The sequence below is a fragment of the Littorina saxatilis genome, linkage group LG12 (assembly GCF_037325665.1).
Source record: "Littorina saxatilis isolate snail1 linkage group LG12, US_GU_Lsax_2.0, whole genome shotgun sequence".
NCBI classification, from domain to species: domain Eukaryota; kingdom Metazoa; phylum Mollusca; class Gastropoda; order Littorinimorpha; family Littorinidae; genus Littorina; species Littorina saxatilis.
Window position 1 is genome coordinate 84,563,223 of NC_090256.1, and position 18,262 is coordinate 84,581,484.

General features: G+C 38.1%; 1 protein-coding gene across 2 annotated transcripts in view; it reads left to right on the plus strand.

Moving 5' to 3' along the window:
* Positions 1 to 18,262, plus strand: part of LOC138983004 (uncharacterized transporter YutK-like) — a 98,451-nt gene that overhangs the window by 5,559 nt on the left and 74,630 nt on the right. The window lies entirely within an intron of this gene.

An 18,262-nucleotide genomic window follows, 5' to 3' on the forward strand; every position in this document is an offset into this window, starting at 1 on the left:
TGGCCCATATCTGTGCTTTTGAAGTTACAGGCTACAATGTCAGGACATAAAGTTTGCAAATGAGCAGAGTTGTTTGTAGAATATATTACTTTTGCAATCAAAAATGTTTCCTAATGGATGCTTACTGCTTCCTAATGCCAGACGGCTGTCGCCAGAAAAGCTCACGATCCATTTAATCTTGTACTTCTCTGTGATATCCAAAGATAAACAAGTCGCGTAAGCGAGAGCACATCAAGCAGGAGCTAGAACTATTTACAATACAAGAAGCTAAAGGAGCACAAATTAGATCTAGGATAAAATTCATTGAGGAGGGTGAGAAAAACACGCGTTATTTCCTAAACTTAGAGAAAGCTCACGCAAAAAATAAGATACTAGATAGAATAGAAATAACAGAGAATGAATTTATTACAAGTCAGTCTGAAATATTAAAGGAACAAACCCGCTTCTTTACTAACAGATACACTAAAAACACCAATTTTAATAACTTTCTTGGGGACGAATTTTTAAAAAACACTGACATCCCAAAATTATCAGAGGAGCAAAAGGGCAGTATTGATCAAGAAATTACAGAAAAAGAACTCCTTATTGCACTTAAGGGAATGCGAAGTAATTCTGCTCCAGGATTGGATGGAATAACAACCAATTTCATAAAGTTCTTTTGGAGTAATATAAACAAAATGTTATTATCCTCTTTTTGGTCAGCCTTTGAAAAAGGGGAACTATCTGTATCCCAGAAGCGAGCAGCAATCACACTGATACACAAAGGAAAGGGGTTGAAACGAGAGCACCTAAATAACTGGCGTCCTATATCTGTAACGAACACCGACTATAAACTATTAGCGAAATGCCTTGCAAACAGATTAAATCAAGTCGTCAATTACTTAATAAGTGAAGATCAAGTTGGGTTTTTAAAAAAAGAAATTCCAGCACTGTTATTAGAATGATTGATGACGTCATTGAATATATGAATAACAGTAATCAACCAGGTATTTTAATGGCGCTAGACTACAGAGCTGCTTTTGACACGATATCTAAAGAATATATGCTCTGGGCGTTCCAAAAGTTCGGATTTGGTGAACATTTTATTAGGTGGGTCGATACTTTAACAAAAAATACAGAGAGTAGTATTAATTACATGGGATGGATATCGAGTCCATTCCCATGTGATGCTGGAATAAGACAAGGATGTCCATTTTCACCATTAGCCTTTGTTCTGGCCCTCGAAGTGTTAGCAATCAAAATCCGTGCAGATCAAGATGTTAAAGGGATTAAACTGCCAAGGAATTCTGATAGACATGGTGAAATTCTTAAACTACTTATGTATGCTGACGACATTAGTTTCTTCCTACAAGATGAGAAAGACCTAAGAAACGTATTACATCTAATAACTCAGTTTTCAAAATTTTCAGGGTTAGCAATGAATGATCAAAAGACAGAAGCAATGTGGCTTGGTATAAATAAATTTTCTGCTGACCGACCATGTAATATTATTTGGAAAAAACAAATCAAAATCTTAGGTATTCATTTCAACAACTCTGTCCCAGCCTCCAACATAGAAGAAAACTGGGAACCTAAACTACATAAAGTAAATTCATTAATAGCAACATGGTCGAAAAGAAACCTAAGTATAATGGGGAAAATTTGTATAGTCAAAAGATTAATGTTGTCACAGTTTACTTACGCACTGCAATCTCTATGTGCCACAGAAAACTTCCTCAATAAGCTAAATTCATCTCTATTCCGATTTATCTGGAAGAAAAAATATTCAAACAAAAGAGCTTATGAAAAAGTTAATAGAAAAGTAATGTGCCAAGAGACAAATCTTGGAGGTCTGAAAATGATTAATGTCAAAGATGTACAAACATCATTTCTAATTTCATGGATTATGAGGCTGCTGGACGGAAGTAACGCAAAGTGGCAACAGATTCCATTGGCATCCTTTTTAAATCTGGGCGAACGCTTATGCTGTCTGCGCTCAAATGTGAGTGCAGAAAATTTTAAAAGGACTAGGTACCATAAAGCAATATTTCTGGAAACAAGCTTTTATCACCTGGCTAAACAATAAACACAAGATCAAAGAAATAAGCAGTAATGAACAGCAGATAAGTGTACGCAATCAAACCTTATGGAATAATACAAATATAAGGTACAGGAAGCAAACGCTATACATGAATGACTGGATAAAGGCTAAAATATGCGTTGTTAAAGATGTTTTTAACGATAACGACATGTGCTCTTTTGAGGAAATATGTGAACTAACTGGATATAAACAGTCTCGCCTATTTGAATATAATGCAATACAAACTGCCATTAAAGCTCTATTATTGCGTGATACGGGTCAGGCCCGTTCTGATCATATGCCATTTATACAATTATCTCCACGCCAAATTCGCCTAAAGATGTTAAATTATGAGATAAAGGAGCCAAGCTCAGCTGGATTTTGGTCGAACAAATTAAATATTACATTAGAAGATAAACACTGGAAATTAGCTAACGAATGCTCGACAGAAACCCGTCTTCGTCTATTGCATTGGAAAATTTTACACAATATATATCCCACCAATATTTTGCTACATAAGATGGGAATTCGTCAAACAAATCTTTGTCAGTATTGTAACGAAACCGACTTCATCGAGCACTTTTTTTGGCAGTGTAGAGCAGTGCAACCCATATGGCAGGAATGTCAAGGGTACATATTTAAATGTACAGGCAAAAATATAAAGTTAAGCTGCGAAGAGGCTCTTTTTGGGTATTTCACACGTGATATCCCCAGAGAGAAAACCTTCATAATTAATCACCTTATATTGATATCGAAAATGTGCATAAGCCAGTTTTAGTACGGAAATCCAAAAACTAACATGAAGATCTTATTTCAGAACCAAGCTCGAGTTCGAAATTTCTAGTAAAATTGAACTGTGTATAAGAATATAGATAACTAGTAGTATTGTGCTGTTAATGTAAAGTTATTTATATATGCGCTGTATGATGCTGTGCTGAAAACTGGTACTGTAATTGGTAATTTGTAAATTCTCGCCTTTGTCTATCGAGCGTTGGATTAATTAACTTGTTATGTATTGTCCCGCTGAAAATGTATTATATAACAGAATTATGGGAACAGCAACAACAACACACACACACACACACACGCACACACACACACACACACACACACACACACACACACACACACACACACACACACGCACATACACGCAGACATTAGTTAAATTGTAATGTAAAAGAAAACAAAATTTAAACTTCATTAAAAAAAAAAAAAAAAAGACCAATGAAGAAGGATATGCTCACCGCCCAAAAAGAAAGAAAAATAAAAATAAAATAAAAATAAAACAAGTCGCGTAAGGCGAAAATACAATATTTAGTCAAGTAGCTGTCGAACTCACAGAATGAAAGTGAACGCAATGCCATTTTTCAGCAAGACCGTATACTCGTAGCATCGTCAGTCCACCGCTCATGGCAAAGGCAGTGAAATTGACAAGAAGAGCGGGGTAGTAGTTGCGCTAAGAAGGATAGCACGCTTTTCTGTACCTCTCTTTGTTTTAACTTTCTGAGCGTGTTTTTAATCCAAACATATCATATCTATATGTTTTTGGAATCAGGAACCGACAAGGAATAAGATGAAAGTGTTTTTAAATTGATTTGGACAATTTAATTTTGATAATAATTTTTATATATTTAATTTTTAGAGCTTGTTTTTAATCCGAATATAACATATTTATATGTTTTTGGAATCAGCAAATGATGGAGAATAAGATAAACGTAAATTTGGATCGTTTTATAAATTTTTATTTTTTTGTACAATTTTCAGATTTTTAATGACCAAAGTCATTAATTAATTTTTAAGCCACCAAGCTGAAATGCAATACCGAACCCCGGGCTTTGTCGAAGATTACTTGACCCAAATTTCAACCAATTTGGTTGAAAAATGAGGGCGTGACAGTGCCGCCTCAACTTTCACGAAAAGCCGGATATGACGTCATCAAAGACATTTATCAAAAAAATGAAAAAAACGTTCGGGGATTTCATACCCAGGAACTCTCATGTCAAATTTCATAAAGATCGGTCCAGTAGTTTAGTCTGAATCGCTCTACACACACACACACACACACACACGCACACGCACACACACACACGCACGCACATACACCACGACCCTCGTTTCGATTCCCCCTCGATGTTAAAATATTTAGTCAAAACTTGACTAAATATAAAAAAAGACGAAAGAGGCAAAAAAGATGGGTTGAAGCAGCCTTGCATGCAACTGAGGTCGAAAAAAAAAAAAAAAAAAAAAAAAAAAGTCGCGTTAGGCGAAATTACTACATTTAGTCAAGCTGTGGAACTCACAGAATGAAACTGAACGCACTGCATTTTTTTCACAATGACCGAAGTCCGCCGCTAGTGCAAAAGGCAGTGAAAGTGACGAGCCTGTTTAGCGCTGTAGCGGTTGCGCTGTGCTGCATAGCACGCTTTACTGTACCTCTCTTCGTTTTAACTTTCTGAGCGTGTTTTTAATCCAAACATATTATATATATATATATATATATATATATATATATGTTTTTGGAATCAGGAACTGACAAGGAATAAGATGAAATTGTTTTTAAAACGATTTCGGAAATTTAATTTTAACCATAATTTTTTAATTTTTAATTTTCAGAGCTTGTTTTTAATCCGAATATAACATATTTATATGTTTTTGGAATTAGAACATAATAACGAATAAAATAAAAGTAATTTTGGATCGTTTTATAAAAAAAATAATTTTAATTACAATTTTTAGATTTTTAATGACCAAAGTCATCAATTAATTTTTAAACCTTCATGCTGAAATGCAATACCGAAGTCTGGCCTTCGTCGAAGATTGCTTGGCCAAAATTTCAATCAATTTGATTGAAAAATAAAGATGTGACAGTGCCGCCTCAACTTTTACAAAAAGCCGGATATGACGTCATAAAAGACATTTATTGAAAAAATGAAAAAAACGTCTGGGGATATCATACCCAGAAACTTGCATGTACAATTTCATAAAGATCGGTCCAGTAGTTTATTCTGAATCGCTCTACACACACACACGCACAGACACAGACATAGACACACACACACACACACACACACACACATACACACACACACACACACACACACACACACACACACACACACACACACACACACACACACACACACACACATACACCACGACACTCGTCTCGATTCCCCCTCTATGTTAAAAGATTTAATCAAAACTTGACTAAATGTAAACAAGTCGCGTAAGGCGAAAATACAATATTTAGTCAAGTAGCTGCCATTTTTCAGCAAGACCGTATACTCGTAGCATCGTCACTCCACCGCTCATGGCAAAGGCAGTGAAATTGACAAGAAGAGCGGGGTAGTAGTTGCGCTAGGAAGGATAGCACGCTTTTCTGTACCTCTCTTTGTTTTAACTTTCTGAGCGTGTTTTTAATCCAAACATATCATATCTATATGTTTTTGGAATCAGGAACCGACAAAGAATAAGATGAAAGTGTTTTCAAATTGATTTGGACAATTTAATTTTGATAATAATTTTTATATATTTAATTTTCAGAGCTTGTTTTTAATCCGAATATAACATATTTATATGTTTTTGGAATCAGCAAATGATGGAAAATAAGATAAACTTAAATTTGGATCGTTTTATAAATTTTTATTTTTTTTTTACAATTTTTAGATTTTTAATGACCAAAGTCATTAATTAATTTTTAAGCCACCAAGCTGAAATGCAATACCGAAGTCCGGGCTTCGTCGAAGATTACTTGACCAAAATTTCAACCAATTTGGTTGAAAAATGAGGGCGTGACAGTGCCGCCTCAACTTTCACGAAAAGCCGGATATGACGTCATCAAAGACATGTATCAAAAAAATGAAAAGAACGTATGGGGATTTCATACCCAGGAACTCTCATGTCAAATTTCAGAAAGATCGGTCCAGTAGTTTAGTCTGAATCGCTCTACACACACACACAGACACACACACACACACACACGCACACACGCACACACGCACATACACCACGACCCTCGTTTCGATTCCCCCTCGATGTTAAAATATTTAGTCAAAACTTGACTAAATATAAACAAGTCGCGTAAGGCGAAAATACAATATTTAGTCAAGTAGCTGCCATTTTTCAGCAAGACCGTATACTCGTAGCATCGTCAGTCCACCGCTCATGGCAAAGGCAGTGAAATTGACAAGAAGAGCGGGGTAGTAGTTGCGCTAAGAAGGATAGCACGCTTTTCTGTACCTCTCTTTGTTTTAACTTTCTGAGCGTGTTTTTAATCCAAACATATCATATCAATATGTTTTTGGAATCAGGAACCGACAAGGAATAAGATGAAAGTGTTTTTAAATTGATTTGGACAATTTAATTTTGATAATAATGTTTATATATTTAATTTTCAGAGCTTGTTTTTAATCCAAATATAACATATTTATATGTTTTTGGAATCAGCAAATGATGGAGAATAAGATAAACGTAAATTAGGATTGTTTTATAATTTTTTTTTTTTTTTTTACAATTTTCAGATTTTTAATGACCAAAGTCATCAATTAATTTTTAAGCCACCAAGCTGAAATGCAATACCGAAGTCCGGGCTTCGTCGAAGATTACTTGACCAAAATTTCAACCAATTTGGTTGAAAAATGAGGGCGTGACAGTGCCGCCTCAACTTTCACGAAAAGCCGGATATGACGTCATCAAAGACATGTATCAAAAAAATGAAAAGAACGTATGGGGATTTCATACCCAGGAACTCTCATGTCAAATTTCAGAAAGATCGGTCCAGTAGTTTAGTCTGAATCGCGCTACACACACACAGACACACACACACACGCACACACGCACATACACCACGACCCTCGTTTCGATTCCCCCTCGATGTTAAAATATCTAGTCAAAACTTGACTAAATATAAAAAGCAAAAATGTAGACGACCACCTTTTAAGGCCACCATTTAGCACACAGACGAAGCTTCAATAACACTGAATGCGGTCTTGGAGAGTTTATAACCCCGGTGTTCTCCCACTTTTGGTGAACTTAACTTGCAATGCAATCACGTCCTTTTGACAGTATCTGAATGAAATATTAAGAAGACAAAGTGCAGCTTTGATGATATTGACCCGATGTCGTTGCAAAGCGTTTCTTTATCATTCACCTTATTTTTGCATACTTAGTTGTACTACTGCAATAAAAAAGGGTTCTGCTGTCCTAAAAAAAAGGCTGTCCCTCCTTTAACATTTGACTTTCTGTTTATACTTTCAAAGAGAAACTACACATGAGTGGAAAATGCATAAAAGATCCACCCGGAGAAGACTCTTTCATTCGATTTTGTGTTTTGCTATATAGTTAAATGGTAAAAACAATTATTGGCGAAATGTGAATTCCACAAACTTTTCACAATCACAAAACAACGCTTGTATTGTGTTTGTTTGCTTTTTGCAGCGGATAGGCGTATGTCTAGTTTTGTGGAAAATGCATTTACTTGAAACTAAATTTCATTCAATTTACTTTAATACAGGTAGACCCTTTTCTGCCTATCTTTCTGCCTATCTTAGAATATAATCTCAATCCAATCAACATACACATACTTCAATAGTATCATTTTACTAAATTAAACAATAATACAGTAGTTATTCAAGTAATATACACCTAAAGAACAAGAAGGGCACAGAATGCGTATGAAATAAGCATTAGGTTTTCTGTTTTGTCCCTTTATACAAGCATAACATATGAATAACTTGAAACTAAAAACTGGTTGTATAATGCCTCAACTTAAAATATATTACCATGCAAATCAATTGTTTGTTGTGGGGGAGAATTAACCAGTGTGTCCCTGTGTTACATAGAACGGCTGAAATGAATCCCTTTTTTAACTTCAGAGTCACTCGGGTCTTGGTAATACACAAAGTTCATGTTAAGTTCGTATTTAGATACGACTAAGACATAGATCGACATTTGCCTGTTGTAAGAAGTTCTCATTGTGTCGCGTAACTCACACGCAGCGCATGCTTGTTCCTTTTCAACGTTATTTATCTGCCACACTAAAAACGTGCATCGTCACTCCACCGCCCGTGGCAAAGGCAGTGCCAGTGAAATTGACAAGAAGAGCGGGGTAGTACTTGCGCTGAGAAGGTTAGCACGCTTTTCTGTACCTCTCTTCGTTTTAACTTTCTGAGCGTGTTTTTAATCCAAACATATCATATCTATATGTTTTTGGAATCAGGAACCGACAAGGAATAAGATGAAAGTGATTTTAAATTAATTTTGTTAAAACAATTTTGATAATAGTTTCATTTTCATTTCATTTTCATTTTCATTACTTTATTGTCCCATCGCTGGGAAATTCGGGTCGCTTCCTCCCAGTGGAAAGCTAGCAGCAACGGAGTCGCGCTACCCAGGTGTCTGCGTGTTTAGGTGTATTCAGCCACCTGCACTTATGGCAGAATGACCAAGGTCTTTTACGTGCCATTGTGATGACACGGGGGTGGGACATGGCTTCCGTCTCTGGGTCTGCACATAAAGTTGACCCGTGTCCGTCCCGGCCCGAATTCGAACCTGCGACCTTTCGATCACAAGTCCAGTGCTCTACCAACTGAGCTACCGGGCCCCCGGTATATAGTTTTTATATATTTAATTTTCAGAGCTTGTTGTTAATCCAAATATAACATTTTTTTTTTTTTTTTTTTTTTCTCTTTTTTTTCTTTTTTTTTTTTAAACCTTATCAGTAAACTAATATGTTCAAATAAATAAATAAATAAAAATAATCATAACATAAATTTATTCCTAATGTTCAGCTCAGTTTCCAGTACACCAAATCTTTTTTAACACTCAACTTATACCAGGCCCCTGAGGGTTAAGTCCCTTTGAAAAATAAATAATATTTCAAGGGGTGTCCCATATCTAAATTTACTTATACACATTTTTCCAATCAAGATTAAATGGGTAAGATACTTAAACATTTCATGTGTCAAACCATTCTTATCTCGCACATAAATCAGCACATCTGTTGCTTGTAGAATAATTGCTATGTTATATCGATTGTAGAACAATGTTTCAACATGCTTCCACAAATGGTGAATTTTACTGCAATAGAAAAAGAAATGTTCAATGTAGTCAACTTGTTCAATACAGTATGGACATTTATCATTATTTGCGAGTCCCATTTTTAAGAGGAGAGTATTGGTTGGGTATATATTGTGTAATATCTTCCACTGTAATTCTTTTAGTCTGGTTTCTGTTGTTGTTTCTTTTGCATTAAGCCAAACTTTTTCTTCAATACTAATACCAAGTTTGTTCAGCCAAAATCGAACACAGCAGGGTGGACTATATTTCATATCTGTCATAAAATTTCGAAAATCTCTAGCTTTTAACATCACTTTATCATTAAAATACAATTTCGAGAATTCTTCAGTGACAGCATATACATAATCCGTATTGTTCTTTAAATAACGAGACAACGCCGAGTGAACAACAATGTACTGTAAATAGAGTTCTGGTGAAGTACCAATTAGGTTCTGTACATTTTGAAATGACAAAATGGAATTGTTTTGTAAGAGGTCATTGACATGTGTTATTCCTTTTTTTGCCCAGTTGTCAAAATAAATTACATTATTTTGATATTTTATATCGATATTATTCCATATGCATGCCATCTTCAGAGATGACGAAGAGTGCAGTGTATTATGTTCCAACCAGACTCGCAGTACTTTGCTCCAGAAGGAGGACTGAAGACTATCTAACCCTTTAAACTTTTTAGGACCAATAATTGAATTAAAACATGATAAATCTGTTCCAAAATTACGGAAATATAATCTAGGAATCCAAGTCCATGTACTATTGTTATTCATATTCGAGAGCTGAGCAAGCCAGCCGCACAGAATAGATTCTTGCAATATTTGCATATCAATCATTTGGATTCCTCCTGTTCCTATTCCACTGCACATAACACTTCTCTTCACTTTCTCAAACGCTTTCTTGTTACAATTAATTTTCCTCCAAAGAAAACGAAACAATAACGTATTAATTTCTTTCAACACAGGTTCAGGGATGCATATTGCCTGCATAACATAAACGAGCTGAGAAATCAAAAAACTTTTTATTACGCACATTTTACCAAATATGCCAAGATTCCGTTTTTCCCAGTTTAAAATCACCTGCTTAATACTCTTAATTCGTTGTGTCCAGTTTTCATCCACGAGGGAGGCACTGGATGTATTGCAAAAATATATTCCCAGAATCTTCATTTGTTTAACCCATCTTAATCCGTATCCTCCCTCGTTGCTATTCCGTTTTGATCCAATCCACATTGCTTCTGATTTTACTCTATTTATCTTCAAACCGGATATAATTGTAAACTCGTCTAATATCCCCAAAACAACTTTAATGTCATCTTTATCACGCAGAAACATGGTAACATCATCGGCATACAGAAGTGCCTTCAAAATCTTTTTAAACATATGCACTTCTTCTGAATCGTCAGTTTCAATTTCCAAACCTTTTACTTCAAAACCTTTTCGAAATCGGGTTGCAAGCAGCTCAATTCCAATAACAAAAGCCAGTGGTGAGAAAGGACAACCTTGTCGCACCCCACAGCTGACTTCAAAATCACTTGAGAGCCAACCGTTGTATCCAATGCAGCTTCTTGTGCTACTGAACAATACTTCTACCCAACGTAAAAAATCTGTTCCAAATCCGTATCTCTTAAAGGCATATAACATAAACTCTTTCGATATACTGTCAAATGCTTTTTTGAAATCTAAAGCAAGTACCAAACCAGGTTTTTCTTGTAATCTAAAGTGTTCAATAACATCATCTATTGTTCTCAGCGTATGAGAGACGTTTCTACCTTTAATAAAACCAACTTGATCTTCGTGTACTATGTTTTGAATAACTGGGCTTAGCCTATTTGCTAAACATTTAGCTAAAATCTTATAGTCTGTGTTTGTCAAAGAAATTGGTCTCCAGTTTGATAAACTGTGTTTTGATAAGTCTTTCCCTTTGTGGATCAGGGTAATAACCGCCGATGCTTGGGTGAAGGACAGACTTCCATTCTCAAATGATTTGTTAAATGAATCAACAATAAGAATTCTTAACTTTGACCAAAAAAACTTAATAAATTCTGTGGTAAGGCCGTCCATGCCTGGTGAGGAACCATTTTTCATCAATTTAAGTGCCGATGATGCCTCTTCAACCGTTACATTTCCTTCACACTTTGCCTTCTCCTCATCACTTAACTGAGGAACATCGCAATCTTGCAAAAAGGATGTAATATTATTGTCTAAATTTTCATCAGGTAATTTTCGTGAATAAAGAGTTTGAAAATACTCTCTCTGAGCTTCCAGTATATCAAATTGATCTGTAATGACTTCACCATTCTCCAGTTCTAATCTTGGCATTAATTTAGAATGTGCACGTGATTTTTCTAAGTTAAGAAAATACTTTGTATTTGTTTCTCCTTCTTCGATCCATTTTACTCGTGATCTTGTCTGGGCACTGTGCAATTCTGTTTTTTCAATTAGTTCCAAATTCAATTTTAACTTTTCTCGTCGAAAAATAGCGTTTTTATCATCTGGGGTTTTGGCTAAATGTGATTCGCATACATTTAAATCATGTTGCAGTGTTATCTTGTCTGTTCTCTTTTTTACGGCATTTTTCTTGCTGTATTGCATAGAGATGTCCTTAATTTCCAGTTTTAGTAACTCCCAATTCAATCCCGCATGCTGTGTCGGCTGCTCAGAGAGAAAATTATCAATGGTCTGATTCATAATATCAACGTATGCCTGTTGTTTTAATAGAGAGTTGTTAAATTTCCAGTACCCTGGACCTCTGCATGTATCAGTACATATTTATATGTTTTTGGAATCAGCAAAGGATGGAGAATAAGATGAACGTAAATTTAGATCGTTTTATAAAAAAAATAATTTTTTTACAATTTTCCGATTTTTAATGACCAAAGTCATTAATTAATTTTTAAGCCACCAAGCTGAAATGCAATACCGAAGTCCAGGCTTCGTCGAAGATTACTTGACCAAAATTTCAACCAATTTGGTTGAAAAATGAGGGCGTGACAGTGCCGCCTCAACTTTCACGAAAAGCCGGATATAACGTCATCAAAGACATTTATCAAAAAAGTGAAAAAAACGTATGAGGATATCATACCCAGGAACTCTCATGTCAAATTTAATTAAGATCGGTCCGGTAGTTTAGTCTGAATCGCTCTACACACACACACAGACAGACAGACACACACACACACACGCACATACACCACGAGCCTCGTCTCGATTCCCCCCTCTACGTTAAAACATTTAGTCAAAACTTGACTAAATGTAAAAAGGACAGCTTTAGTATGTGCGTGTGTGTGTGTGTGTGCGTGTGTGTGTGTGTGTGTGTGTGTGTGTGTGTGTGTGCGCGTGTGTGTAAAAGGAACACGGGCGTAGTTTAGCGTGCAATCGCTTGACTGAATAATAATAATAAGAAGAACATTTATATAGCGCTAAATCAAAAACTTTCGTTAAAAAGGCTTGCTCTAAGCGCTTGACATCTAAACTAAAACGTCATTCACACTCTTTACAATGATGTACAAGAACTTCATGTCACACTCTTTCATTCAGTATAGCACCATTCACACAGTTGTTATTCTGTACAAGACAATAAGTTAGTCTAACATTTAGAATGTTCATAAGATGAAAACAAGAGAAAACGGTGCTTAAATGACACCAATGTCTGTCCATGAGGGACATAAATCTACGAACAATATTTGAACAAGATTTATTCGAACTTGACGGTTTTAATGGACAGTGTTGGTGAAGTTACTGACAGGTAGCGACTTTACAGGAGGGGGAGGGGTCCTCTAACTTTACAGCTCGTACACAACCCGGTAAGGACTTACTGGTGTTTCATAAATAACACTTAGCAGTTGGCGGATTTATTGAGTTTTACAGGCCAGTGTATGAGTTGCAGCTTTTTCAAGAATAAATCTTGTTCAAATATTGTTTGTAGAGAGGAGCAAGCATGAGGAATCTCCTATTCTAAAAATAACCAATTCTGGTAGCTGCCGACCTTCCGCCAGACACACATTAATACCGGGGGAAAATAAATAATTACTGGGCAGTAAAAATAAATACCGGGCGGTAGTTAAACGACAGTTTGACTTTAAAGGACACAATTTTGCAGCTTTTTCAAGAATACGAGCCCAGAGCGCAGTGGCAACATGTATGCGTCAAAGGGGCAGTGTCAACGGCAGTGACAACAAGCAGTCGGACACCAGAAATGTAAAATTAACCAATCCTATGCACACTGCCTACATGTCCTGCGGTGTGTGTGTGTGTGTGTGTGTGCGTGTGAGTGTGTGTGTCTATATATGTGTGCGTGTGTGTGTGTGTGTGTGTGTGTGTGTGTGTCACTGTGTGTGTGTGTGTGTGTGTGTGTTATACAATCGGTGATTAAAACTTGCCAAGCAGCATAAGATTCAGGGTAGATGTTCCTGTTAACCCGCTAGGAAATTCGGGTCGCCTCCTCCCAGTGGAAAGCTAGCAGCAAGAGTCGCCTTACCCCAAAGTTAAGGGATCTATTAGATTTTTTTTTTCATTACTTAATTGTCCCATCGCTTGGAAAATTCGGGTCGCTTTCTCCCAGTGGAAAGCTAGCAGCAACAGAGTCGCACTACCCCAAAGTCAAAGGATCTATTACATTGAAACAATATTTGTTCTATCAAGAGGACATCTGTTACCCTTTGCGCCAACATGTTGTGGTTATTACACCCCCGGTATAGGGGTGTGTATAGATTTCGCTCGATGTGTTTGTTTGGGTGTTTGTTTGTGTGTTTGTGTTCGCATATAGATCTCAAGAATGAACGGACCGATCGTCACCAAACTTGGTGAACAGGTTCTATACATTCCTGAGACGGTCCTTACAAAAATAGGGACCAGTCAAACACACGGTTAGGGAGTTATTGGTGGATTAAAATTATACAAGGACTTATACAGGGACATCTTCATGGTCAAAGGGAAATAACCATTCTCACTCAGTCACTGCCACCAACTGAGAAGGTTATTTCCCTTTGACGGGGGTGTTTTTCCTACCTCATAGGAATTTTTTGTTGTTCTTGTAGTTGTTTAGAGGTATCACCATGAGATGATGTTCACACTGTTGTTAAATTACTGACACTTTTTGTATGTTGTGCACACGATCGACAGAGATTCGAAAACAAATGCCACCTGTTGCTCCTGATAATGAACAGTTTATTAATTTGTTAAAGGCACACTCAGCTTCACGTAAACCATCAGTTTCTGGTCACAGACACTGTCAGGCTTTTACACAGTACAAACACCATTTCGTTTAAACACTCACCGCTTAAGAACATCCTAGGTGCCCTCAGTAAAGAGCGAGTATTTTTCAAAAAAATTATTTTTGCGTGGCCACCCGGATTGTCTAGTACCACAATCGGACGCATCGTTTTGGCACTAGAACTAACTTTTAAAATCTAAATAATAAATTGACAGCTTGTTTCACAAACATTCTTAAATCATACAAGATTTCTTTTTTCATCAACACAAGATCAGTACAACTCGAAGTTTTGAAAGTTTTAAAAAAGATAGCCCGGAAGCAGGGTCACGAAAGGTCGTGTCTCAAAGCAGACGATTTGTCTGCATAGCGCTCGCTTTCTTTGAAGCCAGCGCCGCCGACAAGTTCGTGTGACTCGCAGCCGTTTGTTGCGTTTTAGAATCAGAGGTACACAATAACGTGCTATTGCAGATACAACCAGTCGCATTGAAATCCCAAACTGACGACTAAATTGTGAAAAAAGGGAAAGTGGATCACACGGATTCACGATGGCTCAGGGGTTAAATAAACCACAAAATCTTGTGTGTGGTTTACGCGAGCTAAATAGCAATTCAAACGAACTGTTTCATTTAATGCTATTAAATGCTATTGCAAGTGTGTTCCATAAGGTTAGAACTGCTTTTTTCATTAGAAAATTTAAATCGTTTTGTAAACCATTTGAGACATACTGGGGCTTTAAGGACGGACTTAATGGGGGAAGGAGGGAGGTTGAGGGGTAATGATTGATAGCTTTTGGGAAACAGCTGGTTATGGACTCACAGACCAATTAACTAGAAATGAAACTGTGGTGTGTGACTGATTACAAGTTTCATATTTCGTTCCCGTTTGCACGGATCGATGTATAACAACAAAATAACATTAAGCAAGCACAATGCACACGCAGCGAGAGACTAAAACATATTTTGAAAATGTAATCATCGGAGTTCCCGATTCGTGCATGTTTTAGCAGCGCTCTCATGATAAATTTGTATATATATACATCCCGGGCCAGAACAGACATTCATCCAGCCATCGATTCCCAGGTGAGTTGAGTGGACGGCTGTTTTCATTTCATGACGCATGGAGATGGGGACAATTGCAATCACGCCTTCACCTTTGAAGATCAGACCATCTTGGATGCAGATCGCGTCCCGAAAACTGAAATAGGTTTTCCCATTAAGGGTGTAGTTGGTGCAGACCGGTTTCCTCTTGCGGGTGACCGATAGGACGGTGGCACTTGGAGGCGTTGACAGATATCTGCCACCTCTTCTCCCACAGTTTTAGTTTGTCCAGGTCTTCTTGGAGAACGTGGGAATCCGCTAGTGATGTTAAACGCCGGTATAGAATGGTGTCATCGGCAAAGAGGCGGACTGTAGACTTGATGTTGTTGCTGATGTCCTTGATATATACGAGGAACAGAGTTGGTCCAAGAACAGAACCCTGGGGGACACCCGAGGTCACTTGGCCAACTGTAGATGTTTGTCCCTCGACGACAACTTGCTGGGTCCTACTGGAGAGGAACTCCTCAATCCAGCGGAGGGTCTGACCACGGACGCCATAGAAACGCAGCTTGAGGAGGAGTCGTCGGTGCGGTACCTTGTCGAAAGCTTTAGCGAAGTCGAGCAAGATGGTATCCGTTTGACCTCCCTCATCGAGCGCGGTCTCCAGGTCGTCCATTGTCAGGATTAGCTGGGTCTTGCAAGATATTCTTTTGCGAAAACCGTGTTTGGGCGTCCACAATGGGCTGTCATTGCACTGCGGATGATGTGCTCGCAGAGTTTGCCACACACTGACGTCAGGGAGATGGGTCGATAGTTGGCAGGGGAGCTCTTATCTTCTTTCTTGAAGGCTGGTTGGACTATTGCGTGGCGCCAAATCTCAGGGAGGCTGCCGGTGGTGATAGACATCCTGAAAAGATGTGCAAGGGCTGGGGCAATCTCGTGCGCCACTATGACAAGCAGGCGGCAGGGAATGTTGTGAGGCCGCTTAATGTTGCTTACAGTTGTTGACATTCAGTGGTCACTATTAATGTCAGTGGTACATGTATTTGATCTACCACCGCTGCTACCATGTTACGTTTCTCCCTTCGTCTCTCATACCAACACAGACAAATCAACAGCTAGTGGTGGCGGTTGGCTTTTACTCTCGCGCCATTGGAACAGAAGAGGAAGTACGAACAGCGTTAGTTCACTTTGCTTGGTAAGACGGTGCACGGACTGATGCGCATAATGTAACACATACCAACCGCTCTATGACATTGAATGCACCCAAAAACACATTTATTCATCGCTGAAGTAGTAGCTTACCTCAAATTCTGGTGTAAAAAACACACTTCCGAGAAAAATGACAAAGTGTGCCTTAAATCGTGTTCGCCATCCGCTCGGCCTTTGTCCGGTTATCCCCCGTGACAGTGAGGCGTGCTCTTCCCATCCATGCCTTAATTAAAAGGCATTAGTTTCGGATATACCGTATCTGTCAAAGAGCGAATGACAGTTAAAATGTCGGTGTTATTTGTGGGCATGCTTGGTCGTCCGATTACACAGAACTTAAATCTGAAAACGCCAGATATGGCACGAAACGAATGTGGTTGGTTGAAACAAAGCTGATCAAAATGACTCTAGTGTTGAGGCCAGAATCATTGCACTTTTCATGTTACATGGCACATTCGTCATGAAATTGATCCGACATTTCCGATTCAGTCGGGGCTAACCGATCTATGACAACTAACATGAACCAGTGGATCAAAATTAGGAGTTAGTCGTGTAATATTTAATTTGGACAGTGATCTCTGATCGATTGATGCTCACTCAAAGCTACAATAGTTTCCTATATTGTTGCTGCATGGTTATAGTTAATAAAGTCCTAGAACCTGCGTGCTCGCTTACGGATGTCTAGCACAAAGTCAAAGAATGCTATAGGCTACATGTATAGTCATTTGCGATGATCCTTCCGTAGTGTACTATCTAAAGAGCCATTTTGGTAAAGTTTTCGGGCGAATTGGACCTTTGAATTTCGCTTTGCTGTAATTTAGATACACCTGCAATGATTGGAGCATATATACCGTCTCGAAAGACTACCCCAAACTGCATTTAAATTTGAATTATAGAACGTCCACGAACTCTTGCTCTTTTGGTGATTTCAATTCTATACCTTTATCAATGGCGTGAAATACAGCCGGCTCCTCGCAGGGGAAAAAGGTAAGACGGAAATCAAAAACGGCGGAAGAAAGTGACGCGTGGAGAAATACAGTCTCGAAACACCACTCAAACACAGCCGTTTCAAATTTGAATAACTGCATGAGCGATCAGACATTTATTTTAAGGTATTCATGTGTTGTGTGGTGACATAGTTCTTCTTCTTTTTCTTCTTCGTTCATGGGCTTAGACTCCCACGTTCACTCATGTTTTAGCACGAGTGGATTTGTACGTGTATGACCGTGTTTACCCCGCAGGCAGCACACGCCGATTTCGGGGGAGGCATGCTGGGTATTTTCGTGTTTCTATAACCCACCGAGCTCTGACATGGATTACAGGATCTTTTCCGTGCGCACTTGGTCTTCTGCTTGCGTGTACACACGAAGGGGGTTAAGTCACTAGCAGGTCTGCACATAAGTTGACCTGGGAGATCGGAAAAATCTCCACTCTTAACCCACCAGGCGGCAGCGACCGGGATTCGAACTCACGACCCCTCGATTAGGAGGCCGACGTGTTACCACCACGCCACTGCGCCCGTCTGGTGACATAGTTACAACCCAAAGCCGAAGTGTACAGCCCTTGGGGTGATTAGAAACAATTAGACATCATTTTTTGATCCATTATATACCTTTTAATGCTGAACTTTAATTTGTGACCCAGGTGTGGCTATTTTTGTTTAAGGAATCAG